Source organism: Corvus brachyrhynchos, unplaced genomic scaffold, assembly GCF_000691975.1.
Source record: "Corvus brachyrhynchos isolate BGI_N302 unplaced genomic scaffold, ASM69197v1 scaffold52, whole genome shotgun sequence".
NCBI classification, from domain to species: domain Eukaryota; kingdom Metazoa; phylum Chordata; class Aves; order Passeriformes; family Corvidae; genus Corvus; species Corvus brachyrhynchos.
Window position 1 is genome coordinate 337,708 of NW_008237221.1, and position 18,832 is coordinate 356,539.

An 18,832-nucleotide genomic window follows, 5' to 3' on the forward strand; every position below is an offset into this window, starting at 1 on the left:
CTCAATTTCTAGTGTGGTACTTCCTGCTTGAGAAGTTGGTGCTGTGATGACCAGTTCACCTCACCCAGTGTCAGAATGAAAGAAAACAGATGGGTGTTCTTTTGTGTGTGGTGCCTGATGTGGAGCCTCTTCACCAGCGGTGGGTCAAGTTTATATCTGTGGGTAGAGATTGACAGAGAACTCCACAGGGATTTATGTGTCTGGTGATCCTTGTGGAGAGCTTCCATGTGACCCACTGAGAAGTGTTCCAAATTGGGATCTTTGCCAACTCAGTCTAATATTAAAATGAGACTCCAATTCCTCAGTATCACCTTCCTTGACCATAGTGCTTATAAAAACAGAAATTGCTAATGTATGTAAAATTAATACAGCAAAATAGAAAAAGGTTGAGATGGTTGTCAAGAACAGTTTGATACATAGGGAGGATTAAGCAGACTCAATTTAAAACAAAGAAATTGTGAGCTGCAACTGCTTCATAAGAAACTGTTAAGTTGTGCAAACCCCATCTAAGTTGTTTTTTTCTCTTTAGTGAATATATGAATCCACAAATATTCTTTTTGATGTTGCATAAAGCCCAGCAGTATTTAATCGTTAATCTCTCTAGGAATTCATGTTACAATTTTCTTCATGAGAAATGTACTGGTGGCTGTACTGGATGTGGTCCAGTTTCTGGCTATGAGGACTTTTGCTCGTGCCCAATGTTGCCTCTGTCATTAACTGATCCGGTTCAGCCCCGTGCTTCAGGAATGGCACAGCTCTCAGCAGACCCATGAGGATGTTTATCTGAAGGCATCTGCTGCTCTGCTTGCACAGGACCTTTCCTTGGTACTTTCTTTTTTCGATGCCGCCTGTGACCTGCTTTTACCACTGCCTTATTGTCCTTTGGTAGAGCCACACCTTTTGTAATCTATCTACACACAGTGAAGTAAGAGTCTAGCTTTACTTTTTTTTATTTTTGTATGTAAAATGTAAAAAATATGAGGTTTTGAGGTCCTTTGTTCTTAGAAAACTCACCCATGAGGAAGGGACTGTGTAGATCCTGCTCTGCTGCAGCATTTCTTCTGGGATGAAGTTTAGTCTCCATTATATGCATTTTTCTGGAGAGCAAATGGGTAGATATTGGGCCGTTTCTGTGTCTAGGAGGTTAACTTTCTCATTAAAAATTTCTTTTCAGCAGGACTTCACACTGAAAGGGCAGAAAACTGCTTTGATTCTGAGTCCTTCAGCAGCCTTTTCCTCCTATGGAAAAGGATTTAGATACCTGTGATGGTTACATTTCTTTGTCTGTTTTTTCCCTTTGTGTTCCCTTTCTGATTTTTGATGTCTCTGTTAGCCATCTTCAGAGGAAAGCATCTGTTTTGTGGAAGACATGAGGCAAAGCAGCTGCTGCTAACTCTGGGGAAGGGAGAGTTAGTTAAAAACTTGACCCTTAGTGGTGTCAGTTTAAGGTGCTAATGGATTGGATGGCAGATTCAGACAGGCAGGTTGGTGCTGCCAACAAGATCAGTGATGTGAAAGGTTAATTAATGACACATGGCTCATTTAGATTAGGAAGGGCAGCAGCTGGGAAGACCATGAGATGGATTTGCTGAAAGCGTCACAACTGAAATGGGTTGTGTTGGGTTTGTTCTTGAGGGAATGAGCTGATTTCAGGTGGACATTCCTTCCATCCCCTAACTGGGATTTGCTTGAGTGCAAAAGGTGTGTTTGTGCACGTTTATATGTGTGATTTACACACATGTGTGCATCCCATCATTAGCTCCCTAAAGGCCCTAGAGAAGATATGACACTCCCAAGAGAGGACATCACTGATGATTTCTGAAGAGCCAACAGAAATCTGGGTCCTACTGAACACGCTGGCACCAGTCCAGGGGGGTGCTTAATAAAGTGCTGAAATTTTAGTGTGGGGATAGTCACTGTAGGTCAAAGTAAAAGCATAAATCTGGTCTGAGCCAGGTTGCTCAGCTTTCTGCAAGAGGGAGTCTGTAATGAGCAAGACTGCTCATAGTATCAGTGGCATTCCTTAATGAAAATTCAGGCATGAATTCAGGGCTTTTCATCTAAGCACTTTATATAGGCTGCCAGTTTGCCTTACTTCAGTAACAGAAAAGCCCTTTTACTCAAGATTTACCCCTCAGACCAGTGGCAGCTTTTCAAGTAAAACTCAAGTGTCTTGAGTTGTGAGACTGTTTGGGAGTAAGTTCACCTAAGCCACCCTGAAGAGTCCCTCTCACTATGGATGGTACCTCAGCAGTGCAGCTCTGGTGCCTTTGGCTCTATCACCAAAAAAAAGTCACCACTAACAAAAGAAAGTCATTTGGCCCTCATATCTCATTTATGTGAGCAGGTCCCCTCCTTCCTGCAGTCACTGTGAGTGATGATGTCCCCACACCTTTTCCTCTGAGGTTAAGCCTGTTGTGGCAGTATGGGAAAGAGGTGTTGCTCATCAGTCTCTGAGGGTTTCCAACAGGAATAGGCACCACTACTGGGCACTAGTTTTGCTGCTCATCCTGTAGAGAGTTGTTGGAGCTGGGTTTGAACTCCTTGCACTTCCAGCTGCTGGCTGTGAGCCATGAGTTCTGTGAGGAACGGGGAACAGGCACACATGTGAAACAGACTTCCAGAAACAAAAATGGACCATTCAATTCATCTGGCCAGGACCAGGTAAGGTATTGCTGGGAAGGCTGGGCACACAGTGCATGGCCAATAACAGCAGCATGATTTTGTACTAGGGGCAGGAGGTTCTTCTTCAATAAAACACTTCAATAAAGTGTTCTCCAAAAATGCTCATGTTCCTTCACATAGCCCACAACTCCATGTTTGAAGCAGATGCTTCTCTTTTAGACAGCAGCTAACTCAAAACAAAACTGCTTGAAGCAGGTGTTCTGGTATGTATTATTAAGAGCAGGGAGGTGAAGTCTTCATTTATCTGTTATGTATGTGGGCAAACTCAAGAAAATAGGTGTGTAAGTACTGACTAATCAAATATTGGAATTAATGGCATAAAACAGCACATTAATGGAAAATATTCAGTGTGTGTTGTTCCTTACCAGTTTGTTGATTTTGTAATAAACATTGACTTGTCTGAAGAGCCACTGAATTATAGGTATGATTGAAGAAGCTTCATCTTATAAGTTCTGGTGCTGTATGTTGCTACATATCTTTGTAGGTTATCAAATGAAAAATAAACATGTCTGAACATCTGCCCTGCACTGTCTTAGGAGCACTTTGAGAATATATAGGCTAAGTTTGCCCTCTACTGGATTGCAAAATTACATCACTGGCTTTATTACTGGCCAGATATGTTATGCTCTGGTTATTCCCAAGGAAGTTTCCCATTACATGATATAACACATACTCACCTCATCCTCAACACTTGTGTCATCTTTCCAGTCAGTCATCTTTGCTGTGTGAACTGCTCCCTGAATTATTTTTTTAAGAGTTGCTCTTTTAAAAAATGTCTCTACCCAGTGGTACTTTGGAACAGGGTTGTGTTGGTGCCTTTTTCTTTAGATGAAAAGCTTCTGCAATGGGAGTGATTCTGAACATCAGGAATAAACTAACAACTGATTGACAGGAGACATCTGCACAAACAGATCCTCTCTTTTCCCTCTGACAGCTTGTTTCTAGCAAGCCCTGGGGTCTCCAGCAAGCTGCATTCAGAGCCAGGAAACAGCCCCTGAGGGGCTGCAGCTCCTGCTCTTTCTCTGCTAGTCAGGCTCCCTGCCACATATTTACTGAGCACTTTTAGTGTGGCTGCAGCTACTTGCAGTCAAGGCATGAAGTGATGCTGCATCCTAATTCTAAGGATGTACTGGGGTTTCAAGGCTCATTTGGTTTGTGCTTTAAATAATAGTTACAAACATACACATTTGTGACAGACTGCATTTGACATCAGCTCTATAAGAGTGATCCCAGAGTTATGAGGTCATACCCAGGAAAGTTAAATCTGCTGTGATGAATCATGAGGTATATGAGATCAGGTGCTTATCTAATGTAAATCAGTGTAAGTTCTCTGACCTGAACAAAATTGTGTTGACTTGTGCTAGCTGAAGGTTTGTCTCATTTTTAATGTAATTTCTCATTTGTTGTTTTCCTCTGTTGGGTGAGCTGGTAAAGAAGGTTTCTTGGCCTCACCAAACCACTTCTGTACTTGCTCATAATTTTTAGGTCTGCCAGGCTCTGTTTATAACCAGAAATGCTGTGTCAAAAATATATTAGTTCCAAAAAGTAAATCAGCGTCTGTCTGGACACTGCTGAGCAGATCTTTGCTCTGTCTCTTTGTTCAGATTTTATCTGTACTGAAAAAAGACCAGACAGCACAGTGGGGCACTATTGTCCATCCCTGTGGCAGTGCCAAAAGCATGTTAGGAGCAGCTGATGGCATTTTTAGGGCTCCTGTTACAGCTCTCTTTTACTCTTCCCTGGATCCCCAGGCAGCAGTGTGAACCAGAAAGCTGCTGAGTTTTTCTACTGACAAGGTTCAGGTTTTTTGCTATGTAGTTGTGTATCTGCACCCTGGTGTGCTAGAAGGTTGTGGTAAAAACCCCTGAAACTCAAAAAGCTCTTTCCAATAGCACTATAGTTCCCTAGAGCCAGCAGGTTGCTGTTTTCATGCTGGTTTTATATACAGATAACCTGAAAGAGGCATGGAGATTGAATATTATCTGAACTGCTCCACAGTCAAAACTAAATTTGGAGGTGAGGAGGAAACCAGCATATCTTAGAGCATCAGGTAATAGGGAGATATTTCTGGCTGGCTGATTTATTTGTCTATTTATTTCACCATCAATTTTGGAGTTAAAGTAAGTCCCTGGGAAAAATGGGGTAGGCAACAAATGTTTAGTGGTGAAAGATGTATGATAAATTACTGTGCCTATGGCTCTACAGTTCATTTCAGGGGCAGCACCTCCAAAACAGGCAGAGGAGAATCAGCTGCTTGAGATTGGGAAGAAATTATTAAAAAAAAAAAATTGGATATTTGAATGGTGCACAGACAGAAAAGGAGGACTACTGTACCAGTGGATAAGCCACTGATTGCTCTGACCATAGAGGCTTCTCTTGAAGTCTAGGGAAGCCTACCTCATTTGATTTCAGAATGTCCTTAGGAGAAGTGAAATCCTGGCATTAGTCCCAGTAATTCATGTCTTGTAGGTCCCAGCCACTCTCTCAGTCTTTGTGGGAACTTGGTGCTGTGGTGTCATAGGCTGGGCAAATTCTGGTTGCACCGGGAAATGTGTCTGAAGGCAGAAACTGGTGCAAACTCCTTGAGTCAGGAGGTGTAATTGCACAGAGAACAGCTCTGCTCAGTAAGGAGTTCCTGTGATGTGGAGTTGAGGGGTTTTTAATCATTCCCAACTAGTCACTCCGTGCTGAAGTAGAACTGCATGGATGTCCCATCCTGAATCCTATGTATCCTGAAATTTGACATTTCAGGACTCTTTGGGTGGTACACAACTCTTCCACATGGAAGAAGCTACCGCCCTGCTTTGAAAGTGTGAACAAAGGCTGGGAGTGGAAAGCAACACACTGGACCCTGCCTAGTGCCTGGAGGAGCTGGATGGGGGCTCCTGGGAGCAAGCAGACCTGAAAATTCTGTCATTTGATGTAATTTTTTTCCATTTCATTCATGAATATTCAAGAACAGAATGTGGAGGTTAAGACCTGAACAGCTGCAATATTGGTGGCAAAGCTCTTTCCTTGACTGCAATGACTTTTGGCTTCCAAGTGGTATTCCTAGGACAAATCCTGAAAATCACAACCTGTTTCCTAATGATAAGCCTGGAACAGAGCTAGCAGTGTCCTAATTTTTCCACGGTCTGGTGCACAGAGAAGCTAAGGTCTGGGTCCTCAGAGGTCCTTGGCGCTTAACTCCAGTGCTGTGAGCGGACTAATAGGCAAGAATTGCCCTGACCAGCCTCATCTTGGACCTGTGTCACGTCCAGCAGCTCTGTTTAAGCTTGTGCTCAGGTGTCCAAGCCTGCCAAGCCTGAGCTATATTGCAGGTGTCCCTGAGCCCAGCCCAGCCTTCTGCTGTCCTGGCACTGACTGCCCTCCCTGGATGCACCCCCAAATCTTCCTTGATGGCAGTTTGTCTCAGGTTGGTCTCCTGCTGGAGTTCACTGAATAGAGCTGGATCTGACCCACCATCACACCTTGATGGAGCTCTTATCACCACGGCTCTGATCAGGTCTGTGGGGTGGTGCCCTGTGTCTCCTGGCTCCTTCTCCCTCGAGGAGCAGCCCTGCTTTTGCTGGTCCCTGGGACTAAGCCCTGTGGAAGTCATTGAGTCCTTTATAGACATTTCAAGAACTAGCCCATGTCTTGCCTGAGGCCACAGAGCAATACCAGCAGACATGACAAATCTTCATTGAACCATCTTTCTTTTGTGCTGCATCAATCCTCCGTAATTAATAAGATTTACAAACTTACATCCATTACTTAATTGCTTCTGCATTCATAAAAATGTCACAGCATTTTAGTTCCTTTTGCATTTACAGGCTGGAGCTGTGCAGTCTGTGGGGCAATGAGCAGATTTCCACTTCATTATAACACAAATGGTAAACAACTGCACAAATGGCTTTGTTGTTAGCTCAGGCCTGAGAATTGAGCTCTAGACCACTGTAGACCACAGGCTACTTTAACAAAACCACTTTTGATAGAGAACATGGAGATAAGCCATGGAAAATAGTTTGGGAAAATGAAAGCAAGTGTGAAAGGTAGGTTGGTTTTCGTCGAAGACAAGCCATTTAAAAGGATTTGGGAGTGGATGGGGAGAGAAAGAAGAGAAGGGGGCCTGGATCATGTACACATTGCACAGAAATGGCCAGGGGGTTGTGCGGCATCTCTCATACAGGACTCGGACCAAGCCATTTTTCCATAATGCACATGAAAGAAGAAGAAACACCTATGTCCATTTTACCTGTGCAGGAGCCAGGCTCTGAATTCCATTCTCTAAGTATTACAGAGATATTGTTTAACTCAACTGGTAATCTTTCATTTTTAATTTTAAAAACGATAGCTATGGACCTAGAAATAATCTGTGGGAGTTATAAGGGAAAGAAAATAATTTCTCTTGTGTTCCATCATCCCAGCTCACATCTAATTTATTCACTTCATAGACGCATAAATTCACACAGAAGTCAGACTCAGCTGAAACCAGAATAGATGGAGTATTTATTGCACAGGCAAGAGCAGCCTGAGGAACATCAGAAAAAAAGAGAGCACCACAAGACATATTCCGAGCTCCTATCTCATAAGCACCTTTGATTTCAAATTCTCTTACAAAGGAGTAAATAGTACCAGAGAAACTGCTTTAACAGACTGCATATTACAGCTGGCTAGGGAAAAGTTGCATCTTTTTTACCAAAAAGTGTCTACTTTTTATTTAATTAAAAAAAAATTATTTCAAGAGGAAATAAGGCATAACAACTGTAATGGCCAATCTCATGCAGCATTTGAGTTCAGAAGTTATTTTCTTTGTATTCTATAAAAACACAGAACACTTGAATTTCAAGAAGGTAGCATGGATTTGTGTGGAACTGAATGGGAGACAAAAGAGAGTCAGTGACTGCCTAAGGTTAGGAACTCAGTCCACTTCTAGCGACAGCAGCAGACAGGAATATAAATTCTGTCTCTCAGTAAAGATTTGAGAAAATAATGTCATTTTCTCCATAAAAACTGCTTCCAAGCTCTCCTCCTCAACTTTTCATGGTATCTGCATATGTCTTAGAGCTCTTGGCCCTAGAGGATTTGGGAACCCATCTCTTTCCTTGTGGGCAGGGCTGAGGAGAGGGCACCTTGCCCAAAGCTGTGGAGTGGGTGCTGGATGTTGGTTTGCAGGCAGCCCAAGCACACGGATGAGCTGTGGAGCACCGTGGCTGCTCGAACTCAGGGCACTCGCCTGGGGGAGCCCAGGTCTGTGTGAACCCAGGACAGCTGTGCACAAACCCCAATGCCAATGGAGCTGAAAAGGTACCAGAGTGAGGTGAGGGTTGAGCTGAAATTCTTATGATTTCTTCTGTAGACCCAAAGGTCTAAATTCCACTTACATCTTGCTTTAGGCCTCCGTGTTCCACTGGCCTTAATTCCTTTTGTTCCATGTATTTCTGTTTCAGAGCCACTGTGGTAATGTTATTCCAACTCTTTCTGTTTTGCTCTGCACCTGATCTCTGTGTCCTTTGACAGCATGGATCAGGCAAAATGTGTTGTTTAGATTTTGAATTTGCCACTATTTCATCCTTGGAATCAGTGATTCTACTTGTAAAAAGCTTTTTGGTTTTTTTAACTCTATAAATGACAATTGAGATTGGTTCAATTCTTAAAACATCTTGCAGATAGCTATCACAAAAGTCAATAAATTTCCTTATAGAAAAAATGAAGTTTTTGGTTACAAAAAAGTCTTTATTTTAAAAAATATTTTAACTTAGTTTGTGAGAAATGGTAGCCAGATTTTTTTCATCAGTCTGTACAACTTCACTTGGTGCACCAGTTTTGGGGGCCTTACAGGTCTCAGCTTCAATGGAAACTGATGGCTTAATAAATTCTTAATCAAGTATTTTAAAACTAAACAGTTTTTAGACACCATTTGCAGGTTTTGGTAAATAAAAGTTTTCATGGAGAGAATTTCCACAGAAACATTCACACTTTCCTCTTGCTTGTGTAGGGAGAAGTTTTTGCTGTCTTGTAACCACTTTTTGGTTTTTCATGCCCTTGTTGGTTTTGGTTAACATTCCTTGTGCCAGTCATGTCGTCCATATCCATGATGTGCAAAATATATCCATGATGTGCATAATACACCTGGTAAAAAAATCCAGTAGTTGAAAGTGAAGATCAGTTAACCAAGGATCTATCCTATAGAAAGAGTTAATATCTTATGAACTTCCATGATGAAAACCAGCTGGATTTCAAAACAAAATCACTCATGAAGAATAATCTTTCCTTTAAAACTTTCAGCATAAAAGTATATTCTTATCTATAAGAGAAGATTGTAATCCTCAAAATGTTTCCTCTTGTTGTATTCCAAACACTGAACTTCAGCACTTCATTTGTATTGATGTTTAATAAATCGGTTTTGTTTTTCAGCCGCAACAAGGCAAGATGAATTTTGTGGAATAGGGCAGGGTAATGGAGATGCGGTGTGTAATTTGGATGATGAATTATCAGAGATCCAGAGTAGCCTGTGTTGTGGTCATTTTATTGTTCAGAGCAGTAATAGAGTTAAGTTATATTTACATTTTCTAATTATATTTTGTTATGCAAAAAATTATATGTACATAGCCTCTTGCCAAACCAACCACTGAACTCTATTCCTCGCTCAGAAAAAAAAAGAAAGAGAACAGCTAAGACTGAAATAGAAAACAAAATAGATAATGAAAGCCCAGTGAAATCACAGAGAGGCTCCACACTGAATTCCAGACAGGCATCCTGCATTTCATCATGGCCATGGCCTTCTGTTGTCCGCCAAGCCTGCGGCTCAATGTCTCCTCCTGCCAGCGGCCTTGGCCAGGATCCCTCACTCAGTGCTGCTCCGGGAAACACATCTTTAAAATCCCTTGATTTTAGGATCAGCCACAAAATGTGCTTGCTGGAGATGGTGGCATCCAAAAGACTGAAATTATTCTCCCCTGTGCCACAGCAAAGGAGCTGTAACGGCAACCCAGTGATCAGGGCACAGCAGGTGCCATTTTCTCCCCAGACTCCAGACACAAAGTGTTTTTCCTCAAATAGATGGCTCAAGTTTTGGTTCTCCTTCTGTGCAGGGTGGTCACTCAGGAGCCAGGTGAGATGCCTGACAGTGACTCCATGGAGGGAGAGAGGGAGGGACCCCAACGCCAGGGGTCTTTTTTCTCATATCTTTCAGTAGAGTATCCCAGTAAGCTGCTCTCTGCATCCCTGTATTGGAGCAAAACAATGTTTTTATTCATCTACTTGGACACGCTGGGTCTGCCTCAGTTAACTGAGAGTGTACAGAGATTCCACTCACCTCCCCACAGTAACTGAATTTCCTGAAAACCCATTTGTGTCTATGTGTCTTTATAAGTGAAGGATGGCATAACCCTTATTCTTTTTGATGGGACTTCTAGACCTTTTTCTTTGCTGCTTCCCAGGCATTTGTTGCAATGAACACCATTTTCGTTACTTAGCTGCTTCCCCACCTTTAAATGACTGTGTCTAAACTAGACAAAATAGGGTGCATTAGAAAGATACTGAGAAGATGTATTAATTTATGATTCCAGGTAAAATAGAGATTCCCCAAAATAAAGTCCAAGGCAGGTTTAAACTCTAGTTCTTCTACCCCAAGTCTGGTAACCTGAACTAATACCTAGAAAAATTAATAATAACTTCTCCAAAGTTCCTTTTGGTTCCATATTAGGCAGCATTGTCTTTAACTGAAGGCAAAATTTTGGTATAAATTATCATTTGCATTCTATATACCTTGATTTAGAGCTGAAAACTGACAAAAGTAGTCACATTCTTGACTATTCTTCCTAAATATATTAGGCATTCAGAGATAAATTCTTAGTCCGTGCCCATCTTACTAACACTTGAAAAACAACAATTCTATTGTAATATTTTATATTATTGGATAGATGTCAGGGCCCTCTCTGCTCCTACATTTTATAAATGTGATAAAGTGTAGGCCCTGCTCTAGAGTTCACACTTTCATAAACTCAAATAATGAAAATTAAGTGATTGTCACAACAGGTTAAGTAAATCCTTGACTTTGGAGAGCTCTAAAACTCCATCCTAGCAATTGGTTCACACCAATAGACACCACAAATTACTTGTAGGCATGATATCAATTTCTTCAAAAGTAAAGAAACCTAGATACCTGGCCTCAAATAATTAAGAAATTAACTTACTAAATACACCTAAGAAGAATAAACCGTGTATTGTAATGCCTATATAGCAATGTTTGGCCACCTAATGTACTAAAATTCCACTGAAATGCCACTACAAAGTAGAGAAAAAAAATATCTGCTGGTGTTGTAGGAACATCATCCAACAGCAAGAAACATTATCTTTGCCCTCAGGTGGAGAAGAACTCAAAGTGAATTGACAGGCTTATATCAACCTCTCATCATTTAGAAAAGGAGTAATGCAATTAAAAGTAGTCTTATTTTGTTGAAATATTTTATGTCAGGCACAGAGTGTTCTGAGGTGATACAGATAATTAGCAGAGAAATTTAATCATCCGTATCACAATGAAAGAAAAAAATTTGCTCTTTAATCAAAAGATAGACCCACCTGATCTGAAATGAGAATGTTTCAGTATGTCTTCCAGGCTAGAAAGCCTAGTTAAAAATTAATGGAAGTTGGCAAGCATTAAATTATCTACCTAAAAGATCCTATACAGCTTTACAAATTAAATAGAAATTCATTGATATTCACAAACTAAGTTATCTGCAGGACTAATGCATTGGAAGAGTGAAATAACATACACCAAAGGCAGAATGCCTTCTGAGCAGTGTGCCTTCACTAGGGCTTGTGCTAAACAGAAGGTTCATTTGTGGGTCCAGGTTTTCTGCTCAGCTTAAGTGGGAACTGTGCTATTTTCTACCAATAGAGCTTGACTCATGGTGGTGTTGAAGGAAAATTTATGGCTAGACCCTGGCTGCAGCTGTGGTTTCAGTGGCAGGACTTGTGTTGATTTCAATGGGATGAGCTTGCTTGGCTCTTAGTGCTTGGCATTTTCTTGGCAATATGTGAGATTCTTCTTGGTTCCAGGACTTGTGGTTTTGGTATCTTTCCAACTTGGCTGGAATCACTGTCAAGAGTGAACACGTCAGTGAAGGAGATTTTGATGCTTTTTGCATTCTCAACATAATTGTGATTAAAAAATGTAACTGTCAGAATAGTATTGAAATAAAATGAAACTTGTTTCAGAGGATAAAATCTGTTGCATAACAAACTTTCAAATGTTTACTACAAGTCTGTCTATATTTTCATTTCAGTGTTAATGAAAAAACCTTAGCACATATGTTGCTTTCAGCATTCTATATTCTAGTTAGGCTTTTGTGTGGATTTATGCATTTGTTTTTAAAGATCTGTAGTCTTCACTTGTACTGGGAGAAGCTTGGTAGCACAGGATACTCTTAATTTAGCAAAGACAATGGGATCCTTTTGCTAGGCACTGGAATTGGTGAAGTCCAGATGAAAATCCAAAGTATGTTTAAGGGTGAGGATACTTGCTAGAAGAGATTAATGAGGAGTACATCATTCTACAGCAGGACTTGTAGTTTTTGAAGTATAAAAAACTTTAGCTCTGATTAACCAAAAGTGGTACTTGCTTGAAAAACAGTCTCATAATGCTTTCTATTAGCATTTTCCTGTTACTGATAGTGAATCTAATGATTCTGCCCAGATTTTCCTAGCATCCCCATGCATTTAAATTTTATATGCCCAGATATGATACAGAAATCATATTCTGAATGCTTTTCCTCCTACTCCAAATCCCTTAGCAACTTCAATTTCATTCATGGAAAAGTAATTATTTGAACTCTGTATATTTTTAGCTTTTATTAATGGAGTTTAAAAGCTGGAAATGTGAAAAAACAAGAAGCCTTAGGGTAGAATTTATACTTCTAGTAGAAATCCTCCAGAATTTGCCCTCGTTCTTGGGCTGTGCTATAGAGTTTATCCTCTGCTTGTCTTAGGAGGAAACCTCATGGTCAGTATGGACAGGGACTCATGTATGAAACACATTTGGTACTTCTACCCAAGGAAGTGAAAACACAGCACATTCATTAGTGCTGTGGATATGAGTCTGAGACCCCCACACCCAGTCTGTTTTTGTGAGAGCACAGAAGGTTCTGTCTGGGCCAGGTGAGGAATCAGCATAACAAAATGAAAGGCACTGCCCCACTGAGCCTGTAAGCTCTTGGGTTTATCATGGGCTACATGAAAGCAAGCTGGGGATCTCTGTACTGACCCCATGGTCTATTCGCAGATGAATATTCACTCAGGGATAACGGGGAGCTGACTGAATTCCAGGTAGCTGTCCAGAGGTGACGTGTCTCAAGCCAAATCGCTGATGAATCTAACAAATTACCACGTTTGCTAAGAACTAAATGTCAAAGCACATATAAGGGTATTTAGTGTCTCAGTAGTGTCAAGAGACATCAGATGTGTTGAGCTCCCCACTGTTTCCCCTGGGAAATTGGTACATGAGGAATAAACTGTCCAGTTTTATCCTTGGGAAAATACACTCCTGTTAGTGTAACAAGAACATATCAGTATGTCTTTTCTCAACAACAACAGTGTTCAGCTGTTCCATTCCAAATTCCCTGAGCATGTGAAGTTTTTAAGTCCCACATTAAACTGGGAGGGATGAGAAGTGAATGAACATGCTGTCAAAAAAAATAACATGGAGAACAGGTTTGTAGTAACCTAACAAAATAGAAGAATTTAAAAAAGAACTAATCAAAATATACATAATTCTAAAATTCAGAGGTTTCTATCACATTCACTTTTTCCTCAGGAAACAGAGGATGCTGCCTGAGATAACATAATTTCCTTTTTTCAGACTCTCCCATTTATGTTAACAAAGATGGCTTAAGCACCCTCATGCAGTAAGAGCTAGCAAATATTAGCTTTTTAACAGCAGCTGCTCTGTCATTATTGTAATCTCCTGAAGAATTAGTGATCCTAAGAAGTAAATTTTAAATTTATTTAGCAGTGTATTTACTTTATCGTTCTCTCCAATTTCTCCTCTGGCAGACAAGGCAAGACTTCCTTAGAAGAGAAGACTAGAAGCTGTAAGACAAGACTGGAAGATGTAAATTCTTGGGCAAAATTTTAGGATATAAGAAGTGAAGATTTTTCAGAAGAGACATGTAGCAGTGGAATTCTCAAAATTGATCCACTTAGGAAGGAGAAAAATGTTCCTTGTAATTCTCTGGGGTTTTTTTTTCAGTGATGTATTACTAAATACTCTTATGGAATATATTTACTATGACTAAAGCTGTTTCTGCCTTTTTTAGGGTTGCACAGTATAACACTCAACTATTTCATTTGGGATCTCACCAATCCCATCCCTCTTGAATACTATAATTTAATAACAAAGCAAGTACTTGAGATGTTCTCTGCCTCAGCTGTTATCTCCTTTTCTTGGCACTCACTAGACCACATCTGTGGTTCAGCTCTGGGGCCTCACTACACGACTGATACAAATTGGAACAAGTTCAGCAGAAAGCCACCAGGATGGTCAGGGACTGGATCACTTAACCCTTGCAGAGAGGCTGAGGGAGATGGGCTGGTTCAGCCTGGGGAAGAGATGGGTTTGGGAGGACCTGGCATCAGCTTTCCTACTTCTTGGGAAGGTTATCAAGAAGATGGAACCAAGCTCTTCACAGTGAGGTGTGGCAGAAGGATGAGAAGCAGCAGGCACAAGCTGAGACAAGAAAAGTTCAGACTGAATATAAGGAAAACCTTTATCCCTGTGGGATGAGTCAGCTATTAGAGCAGGTTGCCTAGTGAGGCTGTGGAATCCCAGTTCCTGCAGGGTTTCAAGGCACAGCAAAGCTCTGAGCAACCTGCTCAGGTCTCAGAGCTGACACTACTTCAGTAGGAGGTTGGGTTAGACACCTCCTGAGATCCTTCCAGTCTGAATGATCTTCTGATCTCAAGCATTTGGGTTGGGTTCCCCCTCAGCACTTCTGGTGAAAAGCACCAGTTTTCGTGGATGCTTGACAGAAAGTGCAAATCAGACTCCCCTGATGCTCAGCTCAGACTGTGGGCTCAGTGAAGGGAAGAAGAGGTGAGTCACACGACAAAACAGTGTGCTGGGGACCTGGGTCTGGTGGGATGCAGAGGATGAGAAGAATTCAGAGCAAAAGGGTACTATGTCTTAGCCCAGTCTTAGAGAAGACCATCTTGAAATTAGGCTGGAGAGAAGCCTGAGCATAGGTTTGTGGCATCAAGCTGAGAGGTAAAAGACAGGATCCTCACAAAAGGTCTGACTGAGAAGAAGAAGCCATTTGTTGCATTTTGAAAACACAAATCCTTTTATTGGAGACAATAAAAAGTAACCTTAAATTAAGGAGAGGAAGTGAAATCCTGATGCTCTTAGAACTGACTCTTAATACAACAGCTGTTGTATTTGTCTGTGGTCTTACATCCTTGAAAGATTTTTCTTTCAAAATACTGAAAAAATTAGTGTCTGTGCTCTGCAGCCAGATAATACTGTGTGAAGTTAATTCTTTCCTTCTATTCAGAAGGACTGATCCTAGGCTTGTTTGGAGAGTGAGGAGAGCCAGCATCAAATGGGTTTTATTTGATAAAATAAATTCTCCCACTCTCTTATCAACATGGCTTTAAATAAAGTATTGTGAATAGGATGTAAGCATTGTAGCCTGAGCTCCTTCTCAGATAAAGTCAGCCCCAGAGTACTGAAACCTACAAAGAATAGAATATCCATGGGGCTTTATTTATTTTTTTTTCCTATCTCTCATTCTGTGAGAGGTGTGAGAAAAGCATGTTTTCTCAAAATGGCCTATAAAAATGTTGGTGGATGAAGATGCCATGTTGGTTTTGTCATAGTACCTGAGGTACAGAGGCTATATCTAGATCAGATTTAAAATGAAAACTTTCTGATTTCCCAGGGTTTTCCTCCTGTTATGCACCTGAAATACAAAATGACTGATTGCAAAAAACCCCCTTCTTATAGAGGGGTTTCACTTCAGATCTTGCTGTTAAGATGCAGCTGAGTCTGGGCCAAGCCTTCCAACATTTATATCAAAAGTAACTCCACTGGTAAAGTAGGTGCACTGAGACTAGACCAAGGAATGCAAAAGTAATGCATTTTCACATTTTCCCTCTGAGAAAAAGCCTGATATAATGAAGGAATATTTTCATGTTTTATTGAGGTTTCCTGGGCTAGATCTCTGGTCTTAAATACAGAGGCTTTTTAGCTACTTAAATCACACTACTTTATTGTGTCCCAGGGTGATTGTCTGTCCTTACACATCATTCAAAGGAAGTAAAAAAAAAAATGTTCCCAACAAAAATATGGAAGAAATTTCAGGTCATCTTTCTGCTTTTACCATTCCACTTTCTAATAATAAAAAACTTGATTCTGTGTTCAGTGAGAGTATTTGTTGCAGCTCTAGTGAATTTCCATTAAAATGACATGGAGAACATCCATCAAGAAGAAAATCTCAAGAGATGTCTGAATGGTGGCTGACAGGGAGTCCAGTCAGGTTAATGCACTTGAGAGAGTAATGTGGTTGTATCACTTGGAGCTGTCTTAAATGTCCCAAATCTGAAGCACAGTGTCATTGACTGTTTGCAGCAGAATCACCTGGCCTGGGGTACAAATCAGCAGCATGGCTTAGTCTCACGCTTCTAGATCTGAGATCAAGTCTTAGCTGTTCCATCAGCCAAGCAGAAGTTGTTCAGGAGTGAAAATTACCAGCCAACGTCATGATCAGCAGAACCTGAAGTCTTTGGGAGCACAAGAGATGCAGTTTTGGAATCATCTTAGGAAGCAACAGAACAAGTCATTTGTTAAAGGGACGTTTTGATCTGTAACAAAAAGGGTCACTCTGTCTAGGGTGCTGTGATCCTTTGGGGCGCAGGGTGATTCAGGCCGAAAGAGGCCTCAGGAGGTCTCTAGCCCAACTTCCTGCTCTCGGCAGGGTGAGCTCTGACAGCCTCCTGCTCTGACACCAGGGGAACCAGGGCTTTATCCACTCAACTTTGTAAACTTCCAAGGGTGGACTCTGATCATAAAACTTTCCAGAGATAAACCATTCACTACGTCTTTTCTGAAAGTGTCAGGTGAGTCAGAAAATAAGAATTAGAAGCTGTGAATGAGAATTCTCTCTCATAATGTGTTTGGCATTTTTGCCACAACATCATCGGTGTCATTTTGCACAACACTGCAAAACACGTTTGTTTCCTGTTTCTGGAAGTCTCTGGATTATAGGGTCAAACTTCAGTGGCAGAAGTGGAAACACAGTAATGTACAAATTCCAGCCAAAAGGACCCTGGTTGGTGTTTAATAAAAGAAAAAGCCCTGGATACGGTCAGTGGTGAAACCAAGCATTTTGCCAGTAATCTCAACTTTAAACAAAGCTGTTTTAATCAAGATAATTGCTACTTTTATGCCAATGTGCATAAATTAAATATGAAATAAAAATAAGAGATAAACACTGCAACTGCATTATGACAAAGCTGAGGTAAAAATATCCAAAACCCCACTACTGCCAGAGTTCAATGTAGGGTAAGGATTTCCATTGGTGTATGAAGTCATGCAGGAGGCAAATGGAACTACTAACAGTGAAGTACAAGTGTATTTTGCATTCGTACATAATTAAAACTCCTAAGGGTAAAAACTGAGATGGAACAGGAACTTCCTCATAAAACACCAAATTCCAAGTAGAGAAATCGAGACCAGATTTTGAGGAACATAATGAAGAACTTCCTGCTCAAAATGCACCTTGTATAAAGTATAAGCAATTCCCAAATAAAGACAAGGGAGAGAGTAATCAAGATATTCAAGTGAGAGGTGGCATTTTTGTGAAACAAAAGCTCCCACAGGTAATCTTCAAAGGTACCAGCATCACCTGCCATTGGCACTTCCCACAAGGGTCTTGGAGTCTCACTTCTCCAATTACCATCACTTCTAAGATACCTGCTTGTCGTCTTGGGTGATATTTTGTATTTAAATATCTTTGAACAGCTGTGTGGCTTAGAGAAAACTAGAGTGTGAACAACACTATGGGATTGCACAAGTTGTGTCCTATTTCTAGTGAACACCCATTGCCTATGAAGTGAAGATGCTGCAAACTGTGAAGAACCAGAGCTCAAAGTGCTACAGATGGGCATAAAAAAAGGATGCATGGACACGTCTGAAGTTCCCTTGTTGGGAAAGAAAAAAAAGAGAAAAGAGAGCTTTTGGTTCAGCCATTGGCTTGGTTAAACCTTGGATGACAAGTAGAGTTCCTGCTTTTTCTTCTTGGTTTCCCTTCTCAGATATTAAGCAAATCACTTCTCAGTTTCCTGTCTCCTTCTGAGTGAGCAACATGTAAAGCAGCCCTGTTCCTGCCAAGTGAAATCGACGGGCACCTAATTCTCCTGAAATGTAATTACTTCGGGTGCATCAGGGAGAGACAAAGAGACCACACACCACAAGGATTTTTTTTTTGTGTGCAAGCTGAGATGCAAACCTTTGGGATGGGTGGCAAGGCTCTGTCCCTGGAAAGCTGCACCAGGGCGAGGAGGAACCACATTCTCACAAGGGCAGCAGGATGGCACCGTCTTCCAGCGGCTGCTCCAGCCACCTGTGGGGCAGCGCAGCTGAGGGACTGCAGTGACAGCGATGGGAAACCTCTCACAAGTGCGGGCACCGCTGGAAAGGCACAGAGGCCACGGCCGGGTTCAGCTGCAGCCCGACGCGGGCAATGCCCCTGGCTCTGCATTTTCCCCTGTGGGAGCCGAGCTCCGGCATCCCCCTGCCCGTTCCTGCGCCGTGCGGAGGGGCTCGCCTCGGATCCCGAACCCTGGCGCTGGGACAAGTCCCTGGATCGCCCCATCCCCGACAGCGCCCCGCGGGCTGAGAGCGGGAGGGTCGGGGGGCTGCGGGTCCGGGGCGCAGCCATGGTAACGCGCCGAGCATCCCCCGCTCCCCGCGGCAGCGCCGTGCTATTCCCCACCCTCCTGCACCAGCCGTGGCCTGGCCGGGGCCGCGCCGGCTCAGCCGGTGAACAGTTAACGCCGGAGAGGCGGCTCCTCTCCCCACACCCTCCCCGGTTCCTGTTGTAAAAAGCGTGTGTAACCCCCCGGGAGAGCGGCGAGCCGGGCACAGCCAGCGGAGGGGCGACAGCCC

At 41.9% G+C, this 18,832-nt stretch overlaps 1 protein-coding gene across 1 annotated transcript in view; it reads left to right on the forward strand.

The window, feature by feature from the left end:
* DPP6 (dipeptidyl peptidase like 6) overlaps positions 1–18,832 on the forward strand; it is a 540,742-nt gene that overhangs the window by 40,946 nt on the left and 480,964 nt on the right. The gene's annotated exons all lie outside the window — the stretch shown is intronic.